This window comes from Geotrypetes seraphini, chromosome 8, assembly GCF_902459505.1.
Source record: "Geotrypetes seraphini chromosome 8, aGeoSer1.1, whole genome shotgun sequence".
In the NCBI taxonomy this organism is placed as follows: domain Eukaryota; kingdom Metazoa; phylum Chordata; class Amphibia; order Gymnophiona; family Dermophiidae; genus Geotrypetes; species Geotrypetes seraphini.
The window spans coordinates 22235760-22261642 of record NC_047091.1 but is presented as its reverse complement, the minus strand read 5'-3'; the positions used below and the strand labels follow the sequence as shown (position 1 = coordinate 22261642).

The 25883-nt window shown below is 44.5% G+C and overlaps 1 long non-coding RNA gene across 1 annotated transcript; it reads right to left on the bottom strand.

Moving 5' to 3' along the window:
• Positions 1–1093: 1093 nt before the first annotated feature.
• LOC117364594 lies at positions 1094–25431 on the bottom strand. Its single transcript, XR_004540278.1, has 3 exons — positions 25327–25431; positions 5213–5677; positions 1094–3539 (listed from the first exon to the last, which is right to left on the bottom strand). It is a non-coding gene; the product is annotated as an uncharacterized LOC117364594 (long non-coding RNA).
• Between the last annotated feature and the right edge of the window lie 452 nt (positions 25432–25883).

Sequence of the window (25883 nt, the reverse complement as noted above, 5' to 3'; positions counted from 1 at the left end):
CCAGTATTTTTTCCAAAGCCTCATTCTCATCATGGAGAATCGGCTCTTCACACTCTGGACTGTAAAGGTGCTTTGGCTTTCTACCTGGATCGCACCAAGCCGCACAGAACTGCTCCTCAACTTTTCGTCTCCTTTGATCCGAACAAGTTGGGACGACCTGTATCGAAGCGTACCATCTCCAACTGGATGGCGGCTTGTATCTTTTCCTGCTATGCCCAGGCTGGATTATCCCTTCCTTGTAGGGTCACAGCCCATAAGGTCAGAGCAATGGCAGCCTCTGTAGCCTTCCTCAGATCGACACCAATTGAGGAGATTTGTAAGGCTGCCACTTGGTCCTCGGTTCATACCTTCACCTCTCATTATTGTCTGGATACTTTCTCCAGACGGGATGGACAGTTTGGCCAAACAGTGTTACAAAATTTATTCTCTTAAGTTGCCAACACTCCCACCATCCCATTGAGGTTAGCTTGGAGGTCACCCACTAGTGAGAATACCTGCCTGCTTGTCCTGGGATAAAGCAATGTTACTTACCGTAACAGTTGTTATCCAGGGACAGCAGGCAGCTATTCTCACGTCCCACCCACCTCCCCTGGGTTGGCTTCTCAGGCTAGCTACCTGAACTGAGGAGACACGCCCGGTCCATCGGGCGGGAAGGCACTGGCGCATGCGCGGTGCGGGCATCTTGAAACTTCTGAGTTTCTTCAAGCAAGACATGCTTGTGAGACGTCCGTATCGGGGCTATGTCGGATGACATCACCCACTAGTGAGAATAGCTGCCTGCTGTCCCTGGATAACAACTGTTACGGTAAGTAACATTGCTTTCACCTCCATTTCCAAGTTTATTTACATTTTAATATACCGACCATCATCGTGTATCTGACCAGTTTACAAAGCTAAAAAAATATTAATATAAATTTTAAAGTGGGGATAAAATTAAAAGGTTCTATATGGAATAGACGAAAACATGGACGTACATAAGTTTGGGAGAAGAGGGGGAGGGAAAATTGTAATTACATCATTAAATAAAAATAATAGAGGGAAGGAGAAAGGGGGGAAAAACCACCAGGGAGGGGGGTCGCTTCTTAAAAACGGTTCTTTTTTGTATGCTGAAGTGCTGTTGGGGTATGATCAAACGCTATGGTATGCGTCTTGGTATAAGATAGTTTTTTAGTTTTAAATTTATCAAGAGAATTTTCTTGGCGAAGGTGGGATGGCATAGCATTAGAGAGGGTTGAGGCTGTAATAGAAATTAGTGTTTACGAGGTATAGGCACTGTGTAATAGAGTTCCTTGATTGGGGGGACAGTTAGTAAGTCCTGGTCAGCCGATCTGAGGGTCCATGGAGAAGAGTAGGGAATTATAAGTTTGTCAAGAAAGGCTGGTGAGCGCATATGTTTGATTTTAAAAGCCAGCAGAAGGTGCGATGTGAAATGGGTAGCCAGTGCGCTTCTCACAGGAGAGGAGTGACGTGATCGTATTTTCCTGCCTTATATATGACTTTGATTGCCGTGTTTTGAATGAGCTGCAGACGAGATTCTTTTTGGGTGATTCCGACATAGAGAGTTGCAATAATCTAGAAGAGAAATGGCCAATGCTCGTTGCATTGGAGATGCGCTCTTGTACTTTCTAATTACCCCTCTTTCCACTTACCTGAAATTTCCTGCTAATGTGATCAGTGAAGTGTTCATAAAAAGCTAGCTTCTGTGCTGTAAACAGCAAGGCTGATAATTATTGATGACTTTAATATGATCTAACATTCAGAAACTGTAACGGGAACTGGAGTAGGTCTGCCTGGAGGGGAATCGAAACTTGTGTTTTCATTCTTGTTCATAACAAAATAATAGCAGTTTCAGTGCTGAAATAAGTCGTCTTGAGTGAACACCTTTGCTTCTTGGGTCCTGACGCTGCTGATTGGGGACTATAAACGAACTTTTACATCAAGCAATAGCTTACTTTTTCATTTACAATATGTACAGATCTGACTTCTAATTAACACAGACATAAAGGTACAGTATTTTGTGTAAGAAGAAAATTTGATCTCACTTTATTAAAGTTTCATTTGGAAATGAATCTTTGCTTTATTTCTGTAATTTTTGGTTGCCATCCTGCCAAATCTTTGTGGGGTGTGGGGAAGTGCTTACATCCCTTCCACTTCCAGAAGCGACTAGGACTGACAGTGAATGGCTTTTGTTTAAAAACTGTTTGGATTCAAGGACTTTTCCCTGGCATTTTCAGCTGAAACTGAAACCCCACCCTAACCTACTCCTCACCCCATCCCCATCAGACACGCCAACCCAAAGGCCCTCCCTGAGCCTACCTTTAGACTTCCCTAGTGGTCTAGTGGCTCTTCAGGGCAAGAGCAAACCCATATCACTCCTGCCGCTACCGGCTACAAAGTCAAAATGACTATTGTGACTTCCGGCGGCTGCCATTTTGAACTTGGAACCGACATGGGCAGGAGCAGTCCTGAGTCACTTCTGACCATAGCTGCTGTGACTTTCCACAACAGTCTTGCTAGGCTTTGGCAGTAGCCGTTGTGCCTTCATGGGCAGGAATGACTTGCAATTACTCAAAGAGCCACTAGACCACCAGGGTGTCTCTAAGATCGGGCCTTGTTCGACCACTTTCTGCCAGGTAGATGAATTTTCTCTCTGGCATGGGAGGGGGAGGATTCGCTGTCTCTTGGAAGCAGGGCAGGGTACTTTGGGTTTGTCTGAAACCAACTGATACATTTTAGCTGCAGATTCAGTTTTGGTCGCTCTAGTGTACACATGGGTGGGATGTAGGCAGGGCTCCCACTTACATACATAAATTACAAAATCCTGAAGTTATAAGTGTATCTGCCAAATTTAGGTGCTCACACACCAGCTCTAGGGCTGATATGGGCTGCTGGCTAAATATCAGGGATATGCTTGTTTTCGAAAATGGAGTCTAGGCGCCTTGGGTTACCTAAATGGAAGCAGAATTATTTATTTTAAGTATTTCTATACAACTTATAGCCTAAGTGGTTTACATTCAGGTACTCAAGCATTTTTTTCTCTGATGTACCTGGGGCAATGGGGGGATTAAGTGACTTACCCAGGGTCACAAGGAGCAGTGTGGTTTAACCATTGTGCCACACACAGATGACATAACCAAATGAAACCAGTTCAACCCAAAGCATCCCATTGCGATCCACTTACAAGATTTTATATGACTGAAATTCTTTGATCTTTCCTTCACCTGGAACTGAAATACAGTTGCATTGTGTAGTTGCCTTCTGAGAGCTGCTTCAGCATTGGTTAATGCAGATCTAATGCACAGCTGCAGCTGGTTGAAGGGGACCAAATCCAGTTCAGAGTTGATCTGGTTCCTTTTTACCAGCTGCAGCAAAAAAAAGCAATTCACTTTGGACAACTCTGGAGCGGCAGTCCTTGCCCTTCTCACTTGCTGTAGAAGCACGCCAGGCTCTTCTGCATCTCCCAGTGATGCCCAGTTGGTTTCAGTACAGCCAAGCCCCGACTCTGCTGGATCCTCTTCGGCTTCATCACCCCAGCAAGCCTTGGGAAAAAATGAGGCAACTGCTAAGAACTAGCTTTGGAGCTCCACTACATTCACCTTTGGTATGCAAAGAAAGGATTATTTCAAGACGTACAAATCATATAGGTGGATTATTTTTCCTTCCAAGTCATCACCTAAGGTTGTAATTCCAAGTATAACTGTCATCAGAGGACCAAAGCTGTAGAGAACAGCTTCATGAGAGAACAGTCCTTGGTCTGAAAACATGGCAGTCTGTAAAATTACCAGCAATTACTGCTGGAATCGTAGTTGTGAAGAATTCAGCCTTTCTCTCCTGAGCTTTGGAAAAGGCCTGGTGGTGCCTCCAGCCCAAAAATACATACTTCTTAACATTCCATAACCAAGAAGCAGAACATATGGGCATATGAAGAAGTATGTACTCTTAGGGAGGATGTTCTTCTCAGCAGTCCAGCAACCTCTCCTCCTGCCCCAAGAGTTAGCATTAGCACTCAACACTTGCCTTCCCAAGCCCACCTTGAGTACAGGCAGCTGCTGCTCAGTCCCTAGAATACTGGGCTTGGATCCAACATCCTAATGTTTCTAGATACATATTTAACTCTGGGAAACCACAGCCCAGCTCTTCTTGGGGGTGATGTCATCAGTATCGATTTACTTTTGATTATGGTCCCCTGAAACTGACTTTATACTGGACTAGATGAATGTCCTTATGTAATATGCCCATTAGTTGTCTACAGTATCACATTGTAAGCAGCCTGGCTCTGTTCTCCACACATTTGACATTATAATGTTCCCTTCTTTGGAAATCTCCTTAGACAAACATAAGGCTGAACTGAAAACCTTCCCTTTTAGATGCATTTGACTGACTACGTCTAATCTCTCAAGATGTTTATGGTGAGATGTTCAGTACTAGCCTCCAGATGTACAAGATAGCTGTTGCCAGTGTCAGCCCTTCCTTCCCTCCCTCCCTCCCTATTGTGGCTCCATTTCAGCACTCATGTGCTTCTCATTTCTCTTTGCTCTCCTATGTAAAACAACTCAAGACACCTTCACTCAAGCGCCTAATAAACTAAAAACTTGATGGCCAATCGAGGAGCTTGAATGAGTGCCTTTCTCTCTTCCTGCCTTTCATTAGAAAAGACTTAACACACACATTGCATTTCTTCAACATAAATACGTGTCCCTGCTCACTCATACCATATTTTCAATTTGTAAACTGCTCTCCTTTGATAAGGACCCAGGGAGCTTATGGCAACCTCCCCCCTCCCCCCCCAGCATATATCATCCTAGAAACAAAACCATAACTATCCCTTTCCCTAACCATTTCATAAGAGGATACCCCATCAATTGCAAAAAGAAATACCTGTTCTCAAACGTACGGGTTTCTTAAATATGTGAATTTGTCTTGATTAATTAAATTCTGAACTTGGACAATAACTAGAGCTCATTTGAAAGAGAGGATGTAGTGCGAGTAAGACAGACGGGCAAAATCTGACCAGTCAATGCAGTGTGTTCCCAGCCAGTGAATTGCTCCCATATAATAGGTGGGTATCCAGCAATGAATCAGAGTACATATTCTCCCCCCAAACAATAATAACAACAACAATTTAAAAATTCTTGATCAGATAGACACTATCAGAAAAAGAATTCCTGGCAATTAGATGTCACTTGGGGAAACCTCCAGATCCTTCTCTTACCGAGACGCAGGGACCAGGAGCACCTGTGTATGCTGAGCTGATGTATCCGTTCTGCATTAGAAGGTCTGCAGCCGGAGTTGGTGGTGTCAAAAGCATTCCCTTAATATTAACAGAAAACTGAGCTCAAGGATGCAGCCTTCGTCGTCAGAAAGCATATCCCATGTTAGAGATATCCAGCAGATGGACATCTTACCCTTGGACAGCTTGACCACAAGCCATTCTTCACCCAGAACAACTCCAGTATTTGCCTCCTCATGGCAGCAGAACTCCACTGGAAAAGTACATGAAAGGAACACGTGACCAGGAGCAGTTCTCATCCCACCTTCCTTCAACATGATTCAACAGCCAAAGTCTGTGATGTTCAGCCTTTGACTCTGAAGCAGCTTCTAGCCGAATAACCATTTTACACCAGTGTCCTTTCTTTGGACTGGGACAGTATAAAATAGATCACATGTTTTAAGTTTGCTGTTAAAAAAGAAGGAAAGAGTTGATATAAGTCATTAGGCAATTATGGGTTTTGTTTTTAAAAAGCCAGAAACATAGTGCCAGGTTATATGAGGTATTATCTATTGATCTGAAGCATAAAGCCTTAGGAAATGCATCAGTCTGTATTGTATATGTATGTTCACTTACTTTCATGCTGTCTCAATGCTACATTTAACCAACAAAAAAGCTGCAAAACCTCCATGATAATTGTAGGAGGCTCTCCTGACTCATGGGGAAGACAGAAGCACTGTCAATATGGAGCAACGAGAGAGAAATTTCATCCATCCCTGCCCTTTTCCAATGGAATGTAACCCATACTCACTAAGATTCATTTCATTCTCACCTGTACCCGCAGAACATAAGAATAACCATACTGAGTCAGACCAATGGTCCATCGAGCACAGTGGCCAATCCAGGTCCTGGCAGAAACCCATCTTGCAGCCCTCTGTTTCCTACCAACCCCAACAGCCGCATGTAATTTTTTGGAATGATATTTGCTAGTCAAGCAATGAGTGTTCCAAGCCTCAACCTGGTGTTCCAACTACTTCATTGAGCATTCTAAGCCTCATTCTGATGCTCCAATTGCTTCTCTCTATACATTTTAAGCCTCATTCTGGTGCTCCAATTGCCTCTCTCAATGCATTCCAAGTTTCCTTCTGGAATCACCAGAGATTTTGACTACATTTCCATCCCACGGCAACTTCTTCCATACCTAGGGTTACCAGATTTTCCTTTGGGAAAATACAGACCCATGGCCATGCCCCCAGGACTGCCCAGTTTTGCCTCTTTCACACCTAGTTCCACCTCCCAGCCCTGCCCCCAGAAGGCATGCGCGGACACAATGCAATGATGCCACACACACGTGCATGTGATGCCACCGCATTGCATTCGTGCATGTGCAGATGCCTCTTCCCAGACAAAGTGCCAGGTTATGAAAAGCCGTCCAGGCCCCCGGACATGTCCTCAAAAAGTCCAAAGTCTGTTAGTGAGAAAGACATGGGGGGAAGCCATTGCTTGCCTTGGATCGGTAGCATGGAATGTTGCTGCTCTTTGGGATTCCGGAATCTCGTTATTCTATGGTATTCTGGAATGTTGCTACTCTTTGGGTTTTGGCCACCGTGATAATGGGCTACTGGGCTTGATGGGTAATGGTGGACATGACAATGAAGCTGACGGCACAGTGCGCAGCGGCCGCTAAGAAGGCAAACAAAATGCTAGGCATAATCAAGAAGGGTATTACAACCAGAACGAAAGAAGTTATCCTGCCATTGTATCGGGCGATGGTGCATCCACATCTGGAGTACTGCGTCCAATATTGGTCGCCGTACCTTAAGAAGGACATGGCGTTACTCGAGAGGGTTCAGAGGAGAGCGACGTGTCTGATAAAGGGGATGGAAAACCTTCCATACGCTGAGAGATTGGAGAAACAGGGTCTCTTTTTCCTGGAGAAGAGGAGACTTAGAGGGGATATGATAAAGACTTACAAGATCACGAAGGGCATAGAGAGAGTAGAGAGGGACAGATTCTTCAAACTTTCGAGAAATAAAAGAACAAGAGGGCATTCAGAAAAGTTGAAAGGGGACAGATTCAAAACGAATGCTAGGAAGTTCTTCTTTACCCAACGTGTGGTGGACACCTGGAATGCGCTTCCAGAGGGCATAATAGGGCAGAGTATGGTACTGGGGTTCAAGAAAGGATTGGACAATTTCCTGCTGGAAAAGGGGATAGAGGGGTATAGATAGAGGATTACTGCTCAGGTCCTGGACCTGTTGGGCTGCTGCGTGAGTGGACTGCTGGGCATGATGGACCTCAGGTCTGACCCAGCAGAGGCATTGCTTATGTTTTTATGGACCTATGTTCTGACCATGTAAGGCTATTCTTATGTTCTCATGTAAGCTCTTTTGAGCAGGGATTATCTCTTGTTTAACGTACAGCGCTGGCAGCGTTTTCAAAATGATAAGTAGAACTACACTTCTCCCTCCGTATTCACGGTTTCAGCAATCGCGGTTTTGATTATTCACAGTTTTTAGCTTGCTGGCTCCTCCCCCCAAATTGCATCAGCTTGCATAAAGAAATCGTTGATTCCAAGCGTTTACGGAGAAAATCGCTGATTCCCGGCACTTTCTTCACCGTGTTTTGCCTCTCCTTCAGAAACAGGCCAGGTCTCCCACCATGTTATTTGCGGTTTCACTATATTCACAATGGTTTTTAATAGAAAACAGTGAGTAACATATGAAAAAGTTATTTGCGGTTTTTCTGTATTTGCGGTTCTATTAATCCCCTATCACAGCGAATACGGAGGGAGAAGTGTAGTAGTATTCTTTCTTCAGGAGGAAAGACATGGCTCCTCCCCTGGTCTTAGGTGTTATACTTCCCTCCAAAGTTTATAATTGAATCCTGTTGTATCAAAATCTCCCCAAATACCTCCCACTGCCAACCTTTGATTGCCATCTTTTTTCTGGAGCTGGGGCCAGAATATTCTATCTGCCAATGCAATGACAAAGCAACTAAAGAGAAATTATTCATTAAAATGGTACACGACGCAAACTGCAAAGACCAGAACCCAAATTTCAACTGTTGTAAAAGAGTCTGCTCCAAAGAACAATCACTGCATTATATCCTATAAAGACACTAAATCAACCAAGTGACTTCCTGGGCAGCAGCCAACCATCTCTCTGCTCTCTGCAGTACAAACCTTATGCAAGTCAAGTTACACCTTCTCTCTTTTGCCGTTGTCCCTGTACAAGTTTTCGTACCTAACCCAAAACTGAAGCCCCTCCCCACTTCTTTTTTTGTAATCTGGTCTTTATTCTACTGCATAATTTTATTTAACTGTCTTGTTGCAAACTGTTTAGAACTCATGGTTTTGATGGTATATAATAACTTTTGTTATTATCATTAATGTCTCTTTGCTCCCACCAGTAAAAAAAATAAAATTAGTAATAAACTAGTAAAACTTAGTAAAAAATAAAACTAACAAAAATTGTCTCCAAAGCAGCAGTGGCAATGGTCCTGAGTCACGAACGTCCCCTCCCTCCCTCCAGCCCTGAAGCAGCGGCAGTGGTCTTGAGCCACGAACCCTCTACCTCCCTCCAATCCCAAAGCAGCAGCAGTGGTCTTGAGCCACGAACCCCCCTCCCTCCAGCCCTGAAGCAAGCAGCAGCGGTCCTGAGCCGTGAACCCCCTCCCTCCCTCCAGTCCCGAAGCAGCGGCAGTGGTCTTGAGCCACGAACCCCCTTCCCTCCAGCCCTGAAGCAAGAAGCAGCGGTCCAGAGCCGTGAACCCCCTCCCTCCCTCCCTCCAGTCCCATAGCAGCAGCAGTAGTCTTGAGCCACGAACCCCCCTCCCTCCAGCCCTGAAGCAAGCAGCAGTGGTCCAGAGCCGTGAACCCCCTCCCTCCCTCCCTCCAGCCCCGAAGCAGCGGCAGTGGTCTTGAGCCACGAAGCCCCCTCCCTCCCTCCAGTCCCAAAGCAGCGGCAGTGGTCTTGAGCCACGAACCCCCTCCCTCCAGTCTTGAAGCAGCAGTCCTGAGCCACAAACCTCATCCCCCTCCCTCCAGACCCACAGCAGCAGCAGCACTCCAGAGCTGCAAATCCCCCTCCCTCCCTCGCTTACTTAAGCAGCGGTGGAGGCCAGTCAGCGGAGGCAGCGCTGGGGACGGGCTGCTTGTGGCCGGCCCTGGCGGGGCTTTTCCTCTGATGCGTCACTTCTGCTGTGGCAGAGGGGGGGGGGCCCTGCTGGGGCTGGCCGTGGGTAGCCTGTTGTCGGCGCTGCCTCTGCTGACTGGCTGCCACTGCTGTTTCGGTGTGTGAAGGGGGTCCAGGAGACCAGACCCATGTGGAGGGAGGGAGGGCAGACCGGGGCAGGGGAGGTGTGTGCGCCTGTTGGGGGAGTGTCCAGCAGGGTTCAGGGGAAGGGAGCTGAATGGATGCTGGACCCATAAGTAGGGGGGAAAAGGGGGAGAGAGTAAGTGACCCAGAAAGAAGGGAAGAACAGATGCTGAACCTACAAGTGGGGGTGGGGGTGGGAAGGGAGACAAAATTGAAAGTTTACCACCTTTCTGTTATTATACTGTATATACAGTATTACACAGAGGTCATTTGTCACCATACTAATGTGTATCTGATTGATTCCTGTACAGTGTATGTGATGATGATGATGTCACTCTGGCACTCTTGTTAGGTCATCTAGATATAGACCAGGACACTCTTGTCTGGGCTGGGAACATCCATCCCAAAGAATCCTGCAAGATAAATCCCTCAGCAATAAACAAAAGCGAAAGATCCCAAACTACTCAAGCTCAAGGCAACAGACTTGAATTATCACCATTTGGAAAGGATTATTCTACAAGTTGGGGGAAAACTAGACTTTTCTTCACCAGGTTGGAGAAGGACCCAAGGTTTGCATAGACAAGATCAAAGGGTCTGCTGTGGAAGTGAGGTTGTTTCTCGCTGTGTAGGGTCTTTCCACTCCTAGTCTATACATTTCGTTAAAGGAGTGTAAGGCCCTTTTTCGGATTTTTCATCAAGGCAGAGGTTGACAGTATTAGAGGCCAGTGAGGTGTAACCTTTCACTGCAAGTCTGAAAATGTACCTAGATCCTCAATCTTCATCATTTTCAGTACTAAATCTCGTGCCCAACTCTGGCAATGCACCTCATTCCTGCCCTCGAGCGCCACCTGCTATTCCAGTACTAAACAGGACGCTACAGAAGTGGAAAGGATACCTTTTAGCTTTCTACCCAAAGCTTCTTACTGTAATCAATAGCATTGGAAGCAAAATGAACAGCTTGCAGAATTCAAGAAGGCTTTTATTCGTCCTACAACTAGGACAATTTCTCTGGATCCTTCATCTCATTCAAACTATTGATTTGAAACATCTCTGATTTCTAGGCTTGCAATTTAGATTTTCTTTTTTTTAATTCAGTGCATTGCATCTACGGCAATCGGGGTATAGAGAGAAGCATGGTGTATAGCTCCATCCACGGCGATAACAGGTACGACGCTCGTAGGAATTCTATGAGTTTTGGAACTGTTCCCACTGCAGCTGGTGGGGCGTGAGGGAGTTTATTGACAATGGACAGGTTGCACTCATTATCTCTGTAGATCTGTCTTCAGATTTTGGCTTGGTAGACCACCAGCTTCTTCTTCACCATCTAGCTGAGTTAGGCTACAGACGAATAGTTCTAGGCTGGTTCAAATCATTCTCACTGACAGAATTTGATCAGTTTTATGGAATTTCTCTGACTCCCCACCAAATTCTTTAAACTGTAGGATAACACAAGGAATGATTAAGAAGGAGATCACAAACAGATCGGAGAAGGGCCATGGTGTGCCCTCACCTGGAGTACTGCGTCCAGCACTAGTTGCCGTATTTGAAGGACACGGTACTACTCGAAAGGGTCCAGAGAAGAGCGACCAAAATGGTTAAGGGGCTGGAGGAGCTGCCGTACAGCGAAAGATTAGAGAAACTGGGCGCCTCTTCTCCCTAGAAAAGAGGAGACTGAGAGGGGACATGATCGAAACATTCAAGATAATGAAGGGAATAGACTTAGTAGATAAAGACAGGTTGTTCACCCTCTCCAAGGTAGAGATAACGAGAGGGTACTCTCTAAAGTTGAAAGGGGATAGATTCCATACAAAAGTAAGGAAGTTCTTCTTCACCCAGAGAGTGGAAGAAATCTGGAACACTCTTCCGGAGGCTGTTATAGGGGAAAACATTCTCCAGGGATTCAAGACAAAATTAGACAAGTTCCTTCTGAACCAAAACGTATGCAGGTAAGGCTAGACTCAATTAGGGCACTGGTCTTTGACCTAAGGGCCACCGCGGGAGCGGACTGCTGGGCACGATGGACCACTGGTCTGACCCAACAGCAGCAAATCTTATGCTCTTATGTTCACTCTCCAATCTATTCTTGAGTCCTTTAGCAAATTTAATTTAGTTCTAGGTAATTAGTGGATTTGATTGTACGGATGACTTGCAGTTTGTTGTAAATGGAGGAGTAACTAAGTGGTTAGTGCAGCCATTTGAGAACCTGCGAGACCCTATATAATATGTAAACTGCTTTGATTGTAACCATGGAAAGGTGCAGGGCCTTCAGGGGATTTGCCCCACCCCCTAAAGGTTCTGAGGTCACTGCTCTGAATTTGATTGGTTGAGCAGGCTGCTCAGCCAATCAAATTCAGATCAGTACTGTCAGAGGGTTCAGTGGATCTCAAGAGCCCTGCTTTTTAAAAAATTATTATTATTTAATTTTTGTTTGATGTAGTTTGACTGGTTGAGCATGCTGCCTACTCAACAAATCAAACATCAAGCAAAATCCCCTGAAAGCCCTGACTGCGCCCCACTGGAAAGGTTGTACAAGTCCCTTCTCTGAATCCATGTCATCAGGCCTGAGGAGAGGGGGGTGCGGCCGGTCCATCGCTCCAGGGCCTATGAAGCTCAAGGGGGCCCAATGAAGCCCAAGAAACATCATGAAAACCGAAACGTGTCGTCTCGAGAAGGAGACATCCTTACAAACTAATACAAAGAACGGCACGAGAACTTTTGCGTACAAGATCGCAAAGCGTTGCGTGAACGCGAAGCAATAGGAGGCCGTGACAATGATAAAATACTTTTGAGTGACATAATACGGTGCATTCAAGATTCAACGAACAAAAAACTTGTGAAAGTGACTATCAACGATAATTGTAAACCATGTAGTTATGCTTTTGAAAAATGGTATATCAAAGATTAAATAAAGTTGGAAACTTCTCACGTGTTCATTTCTAGACTGAGTATTGAGTCTGATCTAGCAAAACAAATTAATTTTGATTATGTAGTTCAGAGTTTTGCTAGGAAAGCACCTATGTTTGGCAGACAATAAATGCTATTATAAATATATTGCTTTATTATTCCATTTATCCTATACATATTTATCTAAATGTATCAATGTAATCTACGATTGTTAGACATAAATAATAATATACACACATACGTGTGTAGAATTTTGTATAAGGTCCCACACACCTTCTTTTCTCTGCATGTCATCAGGGGTTACTTTTTGCGTGAAACTTTACCCTATGGCACTTTGTTTTACTCAAATCCTGGAGCACTGTCTACAATGCTATCCTGACTTTTCATACCACATTTCTTCAGTGTTTTTTGCCATAAGAGAAATCTCTAAGAAAAAGGACCGTTTGAATTAAATTATAAATTTACAGAGCGTGGACGGTTGGGCAGACTGGATGGACCATTCGGGTCTTTATCTGCCGCCATTTCCTATGCTACTCTCCCATATTTCTTCAGTGGTTGAGGCCAGTTTGTTGGGTTTTTATGCCATAAGAGAGATCGGGTAATTTGGGATAAAACCACCCTAATACCACTCGTCCATGCCCTACTCACGAACCAACTGCAACACATGAGTTATCGTAATATGGGACATCCCCAACTTGTGCAAAATGCAGCCGTGAAGCTTCTTTCCCAGACAAAGTCGCCCCATTACTTATGAAAGAACCCTGGTTCCCTGTTCTATACTGAGCTTTGGACTTTTAAGGCTCCGGCCAGACTATAAACATATAATAACATGTAAAATCGCATTGTTAACATTCAAAATTCAGAAAACTAATACTCCAATATTCTTATATCGATATTTAATACCCTACTCCCCAGTTAGATCTCTTAGATCAACAGATCGGTATTTGTTGACCATTCCATCACTGAAAGTAATTGGCACCAGAAGAACCACAACCTTTTCTATTTTCGGACCTCAGCTGTGGAACAAATTTCCAATCTATTTGCACGCTGAAACCTCCTTAGAAAAATTAAAAAGTAATCTAAAAAGCTATCTTTATAAAGATGCTTATGAATCTTAGATCAGACAATCCTTTTGATGCTCCTATTCACTTTTAGATCAGGTCTCACCTTAACAATTACTTCCCTAATTGTTATTCTATTTTAATTGTTTATTTTAAATCAAATGTAATTTAACCTCTAATTTAATGTAACTATGGATAAAATTGTATGTATATGGTTTTAAACTGTTTTATTTGTCCCCCCAAATTATTATTGTTATACACATTGAAAATACTTGAAATCTCAATAAACTTGAAACTACTTTGTTCCTTTACATCAGTACCCACAAGCTCTCCGCTCGTCAGAGCAAAAAATACTAGGGCTGAGATGAATATTAAAGCTTTCCAAACACTTCTCAAGATGTTTTTCTTCCAACTAGCATTTGGGGGAGACTAGGGTTACCAGATTTTCTGTTTGGGACCCCTAGACCCGCCCATCCCCCCCTAGCCTCACCCCTGCTGCCTACTCTTGTCGGGCAGGATGCGACGTGATCCTGCCTGACGGCGATTTGATAGAAGCTTTTCAAAACCTAGACAAAGTGCCGGGTTTTGAAAAGCCATCCGGACCCCCGGACATGTCCTCAAAAGGAGATGTCCGGGGAAATCCAGATGTCTGGTAACCCTAGGGGAGACTCCCTAACAGTACATCACATCTGTTGAAGATTCAGCAGATTCGCCTTCAAAATGCACAATGTAATTTATTTATTTTGAGCTGTAATGTAATTTATGTGTTCTCTGTGTGCTTTCCTATTTTTAAAACACACAAATGGTGTCTGTGTAAACCGCTAAGACCTTTGCTACAGATTTGGCAGTACTGTATATCAAATTTGAATAAACAGAAACATGCTCAATTGTTCAATTCCGTGATTATGGAACTCCGTACACGCATCTATCTCTCACCTTCTCTACCTGAGTCAAAAGAGCTCCGAAGACTCACTTTTATTCGCAAGCTTATAAAGGTGGAACTGGGGATTGCTAGTGCTGGAACGGAGGTTGTAAATAAACACTGCTCACTCTTTTTGTCTTTCTCTCGTATGGTCTTTCTAGGTCAGGGCATGTCTTCCACTATGTTATTGTATTTTTTCCCCCTTGTTTCAAGTATATTTATATCATAAACCACTCTGATGTCTTGCGGTATCGAAAGAAACAGAGAAAAGCATATATATATATAATGGGTGATGTCTAATTCTGTATTTTTACCTGGATTGTGCTGTCAAAGGAGGCTTAGGGGCCTGAAAGGTTATGGGGGAGGGGCACACGGCTAACGTTTCTTCTAATGCTAGTTATGTTTCCTCTGCCTTCTGTCCTGAAAGTGATTTTATAATCCTTCTGTCCAACATTTCCAGAGTCGCCTGCTCACCTAGTCTCTTCGCTAGTTATGGTCTGTCAATTTCATGCTCCAGCTGAGTCACTGTGGCAGAGGTTTCATCACAGGGTCAGTGCTGTAGAAGGTAGGGGCCTTCTTAGGCTGTGGCATTTTTATTGGCCATAAAGACCTGGCACTGTACAGGAAGCTGAATCTAGACCTTGGACCAGGTAAACTAGGCATATGCCTAGAATGGCACAATTTTGAGAGTGGTGTTTGTGTTGGAAAACAGTCAACAGCAGGTCTTTGAGCATTTGTATATGCTCAAGGGCTGCCATGACCCACTCTCTGTGAAACAGGAAGTTTGCATTAGATGGAGGCGGGATCGGCAGACCTTAAACATATGCGTATGATCAAAGGCCTCACATTGATTGTGTTTTCGTGCTGCAGCCCTGGCAGATGTAACGTCATGGTGGAAGTAAAAACGGAAAGGAAGAGGATAGAGGCTGGAGATGATGAGTCGGCAATGTAAGAGAAGGGGAGATACCGGACATAGGGCAGAGGAAGATGGAAAGAGATGCTGGACATGGATCAGGGGAGATGGACTCATGGTAATGGGTCAGATAAAGAGAAAAGGGGAATTAGCAAAATGTAGACAAATGTACTAAGAAGGACTAATGGTTAGAAGGAGGGGTAAAATCTAAGTGGACATAGAAGCCGAAAAGTAAATAGAAAAAAACAAAACCAGATGGAAGTAGACAGGGAGTGGAGACAGGTAGAGAGAAGAAAAATGGCAAATGGACTGGAGACCCTGGAAAAATAGTTACGAGAAGGCAGACAAGGACAGAGGCAAGTAGGAAAATAAAATGGTTAGATAGTAAAGGTACAAAAAAAGAAATATATATTTTAGAATTAACAACTGCTGTCATACACAATAGAAAGGGAAATGCTTCTCTGTTTCTTCATGCAGCATGTAGACTGTTGGGATTTTCTACATAATTCTATTTTGGGTTTATGGTCTTTCATTCTGTACATGTGTCTAGCATGTTAGAATTAAGTTTCTATGTAGTAATCCAGCTAGCATGTCGCTACAATGACAGTAGTCCACAGTTATACTACTCAAGAAGTCACTCTTAAATCTTCAGTGCTACATAAATTGACCATTTCGATTTTGGAAACCTCTATGATGATTATTGATTTAATAAAAGTGTTATCTTACATTCAGGTGGTTTTCGATCAGTGCCTCTCTGGATTTATAAAACAGGCCTCTCCAATGATCACAGGTAGCACACACACGTCCTCCCATACATGTCCATCTGTTCTGAAAATGCACATACGCATTGCAGCTCTGTCCCAGCTGTGCTCAGACCACATCCCTGAGACAGCCAACGCATTCGTGTGATGCACCAAATTTTTACACAGTAAAGGAGGCAGATAAAGACTTACATGCAGAGGTCCATCCACTTTGCCCAAGCACCAGAGTTATTCCCATCACAAGCAGGGCAAATGTCATGCCAACCACACAGAGACAGTTTTAAATGATGCAATTAAGAACATAAGCAATGCCTGTGCTGGGTCAGGCCTGAGGTCCATCATGCCCAGCAGTCCATTCACGCGGCGGCCCAACAGGTCCAGGACCTGTGTAGTAATCCTCTATTTATACCCTTCTATTCCCTTTTTCAGCAGGAAATTGTCCAATCCTTTCTGAAACTCTTACTCTGCCTTATAACGTCCTCTGGAAGCGCATTCCAGGTGTCCACCACCCGTTGGGTAAAGAAGAACTTCCTGGCATTTGTATTGAATCTGTCCCCTTTCAACTTTTCTGAATGCCCTCTTGTTCTTTTATTTATTAAACCATCAAAACAACGGTGTACCCTTTATTTTCAACCTTAAGATGTCTTCCCCTCCCCCACTGAATCATAGCATACATCATGAAGGTGATTTCAATTATGCAAACGTGATCCTGATCTGTCTTTCACAATTTTGGGACACAGACCTCAGACGTCTATCCAGCACTGGCCTTACTTCCCAGCTGCCTGGAGTTGCCGTCTGAGCGTTGCAAGACATCAATAGCCTTGGGGGGGTCATTTCAGTTTTTGTTTGATTCATGTGTAGCTGTGCAGTTCCAAAAGAACCTGTTTCTACATGCGAAACAAAATTTATGCATGGAAAAAGTTTTGTAAAATGACCCCCATTGTGTCTACCAAAAAAGAAGAAATGGTCCAATATTCAAAGAATTTATGCTCCTAACTCGGGGACTTTTTTTTATTATGCTTAGTGCGTGCTATCAGAATTAGCACCCACTATAATTAGTTCATGGTCTTCAGTGATTTAATTACATTACATTACATTAGTGTTTTCTATTCCGCCAATACCTTTGGGTTCTAGGCAGATTACAAAAGAATTGGTCTAGGCATTCCCAGTGAGATTACAAGATAGATGATTAGAAGAAGCATTAGGGTCTGGGGATATATTGAGAAGGTTAGTTTGACTTGACAAATTTCCTGAATAACTTGGTTTTTAATTCTCTCCTGAAGGTTTTGTAGTTGCACGTTGAAAACGTGGTGGTCTATTTTCGCTGCTTGGGTGGCTAGTGGGCCATCATACATTTTCTTACGTTGTATGCCTTTGATGGGGGTGTGAGTAAAGGGTGCCTGTGTTCTCCTTGGTCTGAATGTGTTGTTCCTGGATAGGTTGGTCCATCGCCATTAAGGGCTTTGAATAGAATAGAATTTGTAGAGTATGTGTGCTTGAACGGGAAGCCAATGTGAGTCTTGGAAGGCAATGGTAATATGGTCGTATTTGTCCGTCTTCCCTTATTGCCTTAACCACTAGGCCTCGCCATCTGATGCACAGGCTTGTCCAGTCCCAACCTGCTACTGTCAAAACATCTAGAATTAGGCCCCCTGCAGTTTTCTGGCAAAGTGAAATGTAGACCATGAATGAAGATCTGAGAGGGAGGGAGGCAGAGAAAGAACTGATGTGAATCTGTGTGTGTTGAGAGAAGAAGTAAATGGATGCCCACGATAGGAGGCCCATAAAAAATATGTTTACCCACAGCCCAATATAGTGTTAATGCAGTCCTGAATGTGCTGTGGCATTTGGAACTGAGGAATGAATCATACCGCTTTACTGGAGGTTTCTATTGATCAGCCAGTTTGCCTTGAAGAAACATCTCCCCTCAGCCAAAATGAGATTTTTGGCCCGTTCAGGAATTGGCAGGGGTGGCAAAGTCCATCAAAGGCAACAGGAAAAATATAAAAGCCTCCGTCCTATATCTTCTCACCCAGCACTGTTGTATTCTCTTTGTTCTTCAGCTCACCCTGGGCATTCACGCAATGGCATTTTAACTGGCTGCAATAGGTCTTGGCTTGAGTAATTTGAAAGATTATCATTGTTTAACCTCCAAGCAAACTTTGTCTCTACAGAAAGTTACCCAATCCCTTGAAACCTCCAGAACAGGACTAGGTCAGGCTTAGTCCCTGAGAAATACAGGGTTCTAGAACCGAACCCAGGATTCTAAAACCAAGAACCCTGTGAGGTAACACTTAATACAAATGGCAGCAAGTTGACTTGTCACCGGTGACCTGGAGCCTGTGAATACCCCTCTCTCCAACCACAATTCATATTCATTTTGAAAGAGTTCCCAAGAAGCAGAAAGGATGCTGTGGTGGGTTCCAACTAGGTCTTGGGAGACTGCAACAAAAAAGAAGGGATTCAGACGATTATGAGTAGTGGACTGAATCAGATCTTTCATGTAGCCCTCACAAAGCCTCTCACATTCAGTTCTCCTGTTGAAGCATCTTTTTCACTGGTGCATTTCACTCAACTTCCTGCCCAGAAGAAAACAAATCAATAGGTTCTCAATAATTAAACAGCCAGAAAGGCTGACACTGTTCATCCTTCATTCCCCTCCCATGAAGTGAATAGTGGCTTGAAAGACTATCTTTAATAAAGAGCGGAGATACAGACAGAGAATGACCATTTGGGCCTTACACTAAGGATAGTGATCATTTTCTAGAAAAAACAAAATAAAGTTGCAGGTTGGAGCCAGCAGGAAAAGGGAGATGGGGGAGAAGAGAGTCTACCCCTTTCACTCCAGTTGCAATGAGCAAAGGATGCAAGTTCAATAAAATTTATGTCTCTTAGCTGTCAGCTATACAAAGTTGACCATCTGCAGGAGTTTGCTCTTTGCTCTGTGTCCTCAGCTATAAAGCATAGTCGTACCAACCTGCAGCTGACCCCTCTTCCTCTGGTCATGCCTGAGAATACACCGTCACACCTTTGCAATATAGAATTTGGAAAGCCGGTCAAACTCACTCCTTAAATATTCAGAAAGTTTGAAGTTCAGCAAGTCACAAGCAGCAGAATTCCAGTCTCAGCCTCTGGGAAAGGGGCAGGCTGTCTTACTTTACATTCGGGTCTTTATCTGCCGTCATCTACTATGCGACAAAGGGTTTCTATATGAGTGATACTATGCGTCAATTTAAAATGAACCTCAGGAGAATGTCTTCTACAGGCTCTCTGAAGCATGGAAGTCCCAATCTCAGTAATTTCACACTAATTAGAGAATGTGTATGGGACTCTTTCAAAATCACATTCTATCCCATCAATGATGGCTGAAGATTTAGGCGACCAAGAGGACGTCTTCAGGCATCACCTACTGCCCACGTCCTCTAACGCTACTAAAGTCACATGATTTACTGTGTCTCAGATTCTAGGGTGTCATGATTAAGCCTGTGGTATCACATATCCCATTCCCTGATACCACTGGAGAAATCAGGAATTAGCAGTAAATTATGCGAGAGAGAGTCCTCCTGTGCACAAAGAAATACCAGTCCAAACACCATACAGCAGCACAGAGACACCCGCACACCCAAAATGCATGCTCACACACCCAACCGAGCAGCACACACACAGCCACCTCTTGTGTTAGATATGTCATGTGCAAGCAAGGATAAGTTTTAAGAAGGATATGACTCTGCTGGAGAGGGTGCAGGGGCGAGCCACGAAACTAGTCAAAGGTATGGAAAATTTGAGCTACAAAGAACGCCTCAGAAAACTGGGACTATTCACCCTTGAGAAGAGAAGATTGCGAGGGGATATGATAGAGACTTTTAAAATATTAAAAGGATTTGATAAAATAGACCAGGAAACAGCATTACTAACATTTTCGGAGGTGACACGGATGCGGGGTCATAGACTGAAACTGAGTGGCAGCAGGTTTAGGACAAATGTTAGGAAGTTCTGTTTCTCACAGCGAGTGGTTGGCGCTTGGAATGCTCTCCCAGAGGAGGTTGTGGCGGAGACTACTGTTCCGAGTTTCAAGCGCAAGTTGGATGCACACCTTCTTGAAAATCATATTGAGGGATACGGGAAATTCGGGTCTCCAAAAAGGAGTACTTAAATGGGCTGCCGCATGCGCGGATCGCCGGACAAGATGGACCTCGGTCTGATCCAGTGAAGGCATTTCTTATGTTCTTATGTTCAATGTTTGATATGGTCAAAGACCATTGTATCTGCTGGAATTAGTCTCCTTATTAGTAGGTAGATGAGGATGTGCTTTAACCCTTTCAGGACCAAGGGACATATTTGTCCCATAACTTTAAAATCCTATAAATTTTGATTGGGATAGTCTACAGTTCTAAATTTGATATGTACGGATTCCATATGATACTGCCTTTATGTAAACAAACTGGTTCCGACATTCATTCATTAGCGTCGTTGCTAGATTGACGAGAAGATTCACTTGCCACACTGTCCATAAGCCAGAAGTGTGATTTTTTAAAATAAAAATAATGATATTTCACAAAAAAAATCAATTTTTTGGCATCTGCAAGCCCTTTTTACCATAAAAATGTCGTCAAAACCACAAAAATTGGCCTACGATCCTTATGGTCCTGAAAGGGTTAAGGAAGCAGTTTTACCCTCAATTCCCCTCCCAGAAAACAAATTAGGTCATTTAAGCAATGGAATGCATCTTTTTATTATTATCAGGCACTTCTAATCTCGATAGATTTACCATGTTTTTTTAGGAAGTTTTTAAAAACATTTTTTATTTAAACCATTTCTATCTTGAAACCAATTATGATTTGTGTTTATTGTATTTCCAGGAATTTGGTAGTCTACTATGTTTAACTGGTTCTGTTTCCAGTAGTCGAGTGTATTGCGATCTGCCGTGAAGTCTTAAGGGCTTTGGCGGAATACAAATAGTCATGTCATGTTGTGTATGAATGTTTTGTTTAGATTTTTTTTAACACTGGCTTTTGGTTATATACGTGTGATTATTGTATTCCACCCTGTTAAAGGCAGAATAGGAATACATTTCAACCTTAACCTTAAAAGGGTTGGGGGGGGGGGGAAGGTTAATGAGATCAATGCTGTCTTGTTAAAATGTTTATTTTATTTTTATTTTTCCTCTAACTCTACTTTTCACTTCTCTATTACCCTCCAGGTACTTTAGTTAGATTGTGAGCCTTCGGGACAGTAAGGGAATTTTTTCAAGTACCTTTCTTATTTCTAATCTTAATGTATATTTTCTGTAAACCGCTTAGAACCTAACGGATGTAGCGGTATATAAGAAATAAATTACATTACATTACATGTGTTCCAAACATCAGGCCTTAGTGTTGTGATTTCACCTGGATCTATCCTAGGGATGACCGTAAAGGCGCAGCTCTTTCCTTACAGGCGTGACAGACGGCACCACAATTTCTAAGAAACCACAGAAGGGGTTGGTGTGTGTTCTAGCCATGTCTAAAGCGCGGTGTCAGGAGGCTCAGCCACAGGACATGCGAGTTCACAGGTGCCACAACCAGACCTTCTGAGCACAAATCTCTTCCCTACAAAGTGTTACGCTACTGTTTTTTGCAGTTCACTAAAGGATCCTCAGATGGAAAATTTCTCTCTGCCATTGGGCTGTATTTATTTTACGAACCCGAGCTGTGTATACAACAGATTCTTCTAACACTGCCTCAAGCCAGAAAACATTATTCTTAAAAAAGAATTACTTTCATAGGGAGGAGCTGTTAAAAGATGTTCTTATAAGGGGATGCTCTTATAGAAACCAATTTCTCTCTCTCTCTCACACACACACACAATCACTTGTGGTATTTAAGATGGCACAGTCTGCAAAATGTCTTTGCACAGAACAGACTCATGTGGAAGAAGTTGTGTGGAATGAGTTTCATCTCTTTGTCCTGCTTTAATCTTATCAGGGTTCTCAGCATACACATCTCTCTAGAGCATGCCAGAGAGCCCCATCCATCTCAGGCAAGCTATAAAAGGAAGTGTCTGGAGCTTTGCCGTCCCCGCCATTGTTTTATGACAATGCACCATGACAAAACATAGTCACTGCGGCAATAAAGTCCATGGTCCTGCAAAGTGCATGCCATGCACAATCGGCAGCCTTGCCAGGAGCCTGCAGAGTCCACAGTATTAAGAGATTTTTTTTCTGTACATTGTATGGAGAAAGCCAGAAAGGTGCTTGGGTGCACAGGGAAAGAAATGGCCAGCAGGAAAAAGACTCTAGTGAAACCTCATTTAGAGGAAAGCGATATAGTTGGTCCAGAGAGAAGCTACGGTGCATGGTCAGTGGCCTTCAGCATGAAGAGCTCAATCTGTATACTTTGGAAGAAAGGCAGGAGAGAGGAGATATGATTGAGACATTTAAATACCTCTTGGCAAAGATGCACAGAAGGCGAGTCTCTTTCAATTGGAAGGGGACAGAAATACTTATTCTTGGAAAGGGTGGTGAATTCAAGAAAGCTTGGGACAAGTACAGTAAGCGAAGAGACGGGATAATAGATGGCATGGCCACATGGTCTTTATCTCCCTTCAGGTATGAGACAGGAACCAAGAAAATGTGGTAGAAAGATAGAGACATATTTTCCATTACACTGGATGCCAAAAGTTTGATTAAACACAATTTCCAAGCATGGCTTATACACCTATTCTATGAATTTCAAAAGGAATTTGGTTTTAAGAAAGGTTTGGACAATTTCCTGGAGGAAAAGTCCCTGGTCTGTTATTGAGAAAGACGTGGGGGAAGCCACCGCTTGGCCTGGCTCGGTAGCATGGAATGTTGCCAGTCTTTGAGATTCTGTAATCTTGCTACTCCTTGGGTTTTGGCCAGGTGCTGGTGACCTGGATTGGCCACCGTGAGAACGGGCTACTGGGCTTGACGGACCATTTCTCTGACCCAGTAAGGCTATTTGTAGGTTCTTATGAAGCTCAAAGGAATGTAGGAAACATTAGCGGTACATTTGAGAGCCTGAGATCATATTCTACATACCTTGGTATAGGAATGAAGGTCATTAACGTCATGCTATGTTTTAAACTAATCAATCTGGAGTCGGTTCTCCTGTCAGAATTCACAATCCTGTGATGGGCCTATAGGGCAATAGAATGCATCTGCCCCAGGCTTTCAGACAATCGATCCTACACAGAACCCAAAACCCTACCCTAAGCCTGCAGGAAGCAGAGTCCATTCCACACGGTTCCTAACTCCAAAAGGTCTCGCAGCGGGATGGATTGAGGTGAGCAGGGAAGTGCGAGATGCTTGATTCGATGTAATTGTAATTATACTCTATATACCGCAAGCAAATTTTCCATGTTTGGGGTGAAGGATATGGACTACAACTCTAACCAAGGGAGATGGGACCATTCAGAAACAATGGCCTTTGGCCCTTCCACCCCAGCGTTAACAGTACAACTGCCGGAGAATAGGAAAACCATTCCGAACAGAAATACACAGACCCTCCTAGCCAGAGGAATAGAGAGTATCCATGGTGGAAGCATTTAAGAGGGCTGACGGGAAAACCTTCAGCCCTCCTCTCCCACAAGGGCAGAGCAACTCTTCCATGGAAAGGTCCTGGAGCCCAACACCGGCTGACTGAAGTGGCATCTCCTTGCTGGTCCTGAGGTCAAGGGTCGGCCCACCTCTGGGGTTTTAGCAAAGACCTGCTCAGTGGTGGCTTCACTCATATCCCACATTCACTTAGCAATGGAAATGTCTGGTCACCAGAGACAATTGTGATGCTGCCCCCCTTGTAATCCTTCCTCTGGGTCAAGATTGTCCTCTACTGCCTAGACCCAGAGTCCGGTTTTGGATTCAGTCTAGGGCACTTATAATATAAGCGAAAACATGTGGATGGCATCTTAAATCTAAGGGTTAGCAGAGCCCTCCCGAGTGAGGTCTAGTTCTTCCTAACATTGCTCAGCTGCTTATTTTGACACAAAAAGAAGACCCAGTCCTTGAAAACTGATGACATTCACTGTCTGGTTTCTTCAAAAACGCCCCAAAGCCTAGGAGAACTGCTGCTGCGGTTTCAGGCTTAATATTCTCGCATTTCATCTCGAAATCCCACAAGACGGGAGCCTAAGCCGGGTCTACCATCTCTAAGCCGGGTCTACGATCAGCGGTTCCCACCCAGGCTGCAAAATGCAATCACGAAGGACAACCTGGGAGCAGCGTCCGGGACAGCAAATGCGCTGCAGAGCTGAAGGTTAACCCGGCTGTTCCGACTAAAGTCTCGGGGGGGGGGGGGGGGAGACCCTGCTTTCCTCGCCCCTAGAAGGGGGGGGGGGTCAGAGGTGATTCGCGTGTAAGAACTATAACGATTCCCCTCCCGAGAAGCCCAACACTGCCAGTGCGGTACGGTACTTGCCTGGTTCATGTGTGACTTTGGCTGCAGCACACGTCCGGCCCCGGCGCTTTCCTGCCAGCCCTGCTCCAGAGGTCCCCAGTTCAAGAACGGAACCTGCAGCTTCCCATAACTCTACCGCTCCCTTTGCAACTTGTACATTGACTGCTTCTGCCCCCCTCCCCCCCACAACATGAACAGAAAACCCACACTGTCCAGCTCCCAGTAAGAAAGAGCTCCATACAGGTCAGTGCTAATGAAATCTTCTGCTCCTTTCTGTACTGGGTAAATACTATCACCGCCTTGCAAATGAAGCAGGTCCCCTCCCCCCCCTCCCAGTTCATGAGTTGCTGAGCCAGAGGTATCCGGAGTCCTGGGCCCTGCAGTACAACCACTCGGGATCAGCCCTGGGTTCTCTAGGGAGCAGTTGGGATCCCCCCCAGCAGATTTTCTCTAGCAAGATCTTGACAAATGCACAATAAAGTCTTACACCTGAGGGGGGGGGGATGCTAGGATGTGACCTTGTAAGACCTTTACACTGCATGGGGAACTTGACAGAGGTTGGGGGGGGGGGTTAGCCTTAGATCGGGGAGACAGTGCAGAAAGTCTGATGGAGAGTCCTGGGGTCTTCTCTGTTGAACACTTCATGCAAAGAGAGAGAGAGAGAGAGAGAGAGAGAGGAAAGCTGCAAGGAGGGAGGGAGGGAGAGAATGGTGCAGTGAAAGTCTGAGAAGCCGAGGAAAGGTGAACGTGGGCTGCTGGAGCTCCCGGGCTGAATGCAGAATCGGGGGTCTCCCTCTGCTAGGGTGTCCCAGCCCCCTCCTCCCCCCCCCACCCCGGGTCTTACCTCAGGAAGCGGCTGAAGGGCAGCAGCGTTGCCGGGGAGGGATGAGCCCGAGCAGCAGCCAGGGCCAGGTGAGGGACGAGCAGGATTTGGGAGCGGGCTGGAGTGGCTTTTTTTTTTTTTTCCAGTGCATCACAATGTCCTGATTTCTGGCAAGGACACAGGCTGCCCCCCTCCCCTCCCCCCAACACCCCGCTCCTCTCACACTCGGTGTTTGTCTGCTATTTCTGGCAGCCTCCAATGAACTTCTCCCAGGCTATTAATAATAGGAGTGAGATACCCATGTGGGATCTGCTATATAAGGTAAAGAAGACGGTATAGGAAGCAAAATATACTTAAGGGGACAGGAGAGGAGCCGAAACTTTGGCAGGCAGCAGTGGAAAGAGATTGTTTGAACAATGGAAAGAGAGCAGCCCATTTGAGGTGCCCTAAAACACCCGGATCCACCCTGAACCCTGGCATTAGACAAAAACCGAGGATATGAGACACACAATAGTAGAAGTCTTCAAGGCAGAGTTTTAGCCAGAGAAGTGTGCAAACTGGTGTATAATCAAAGGAAA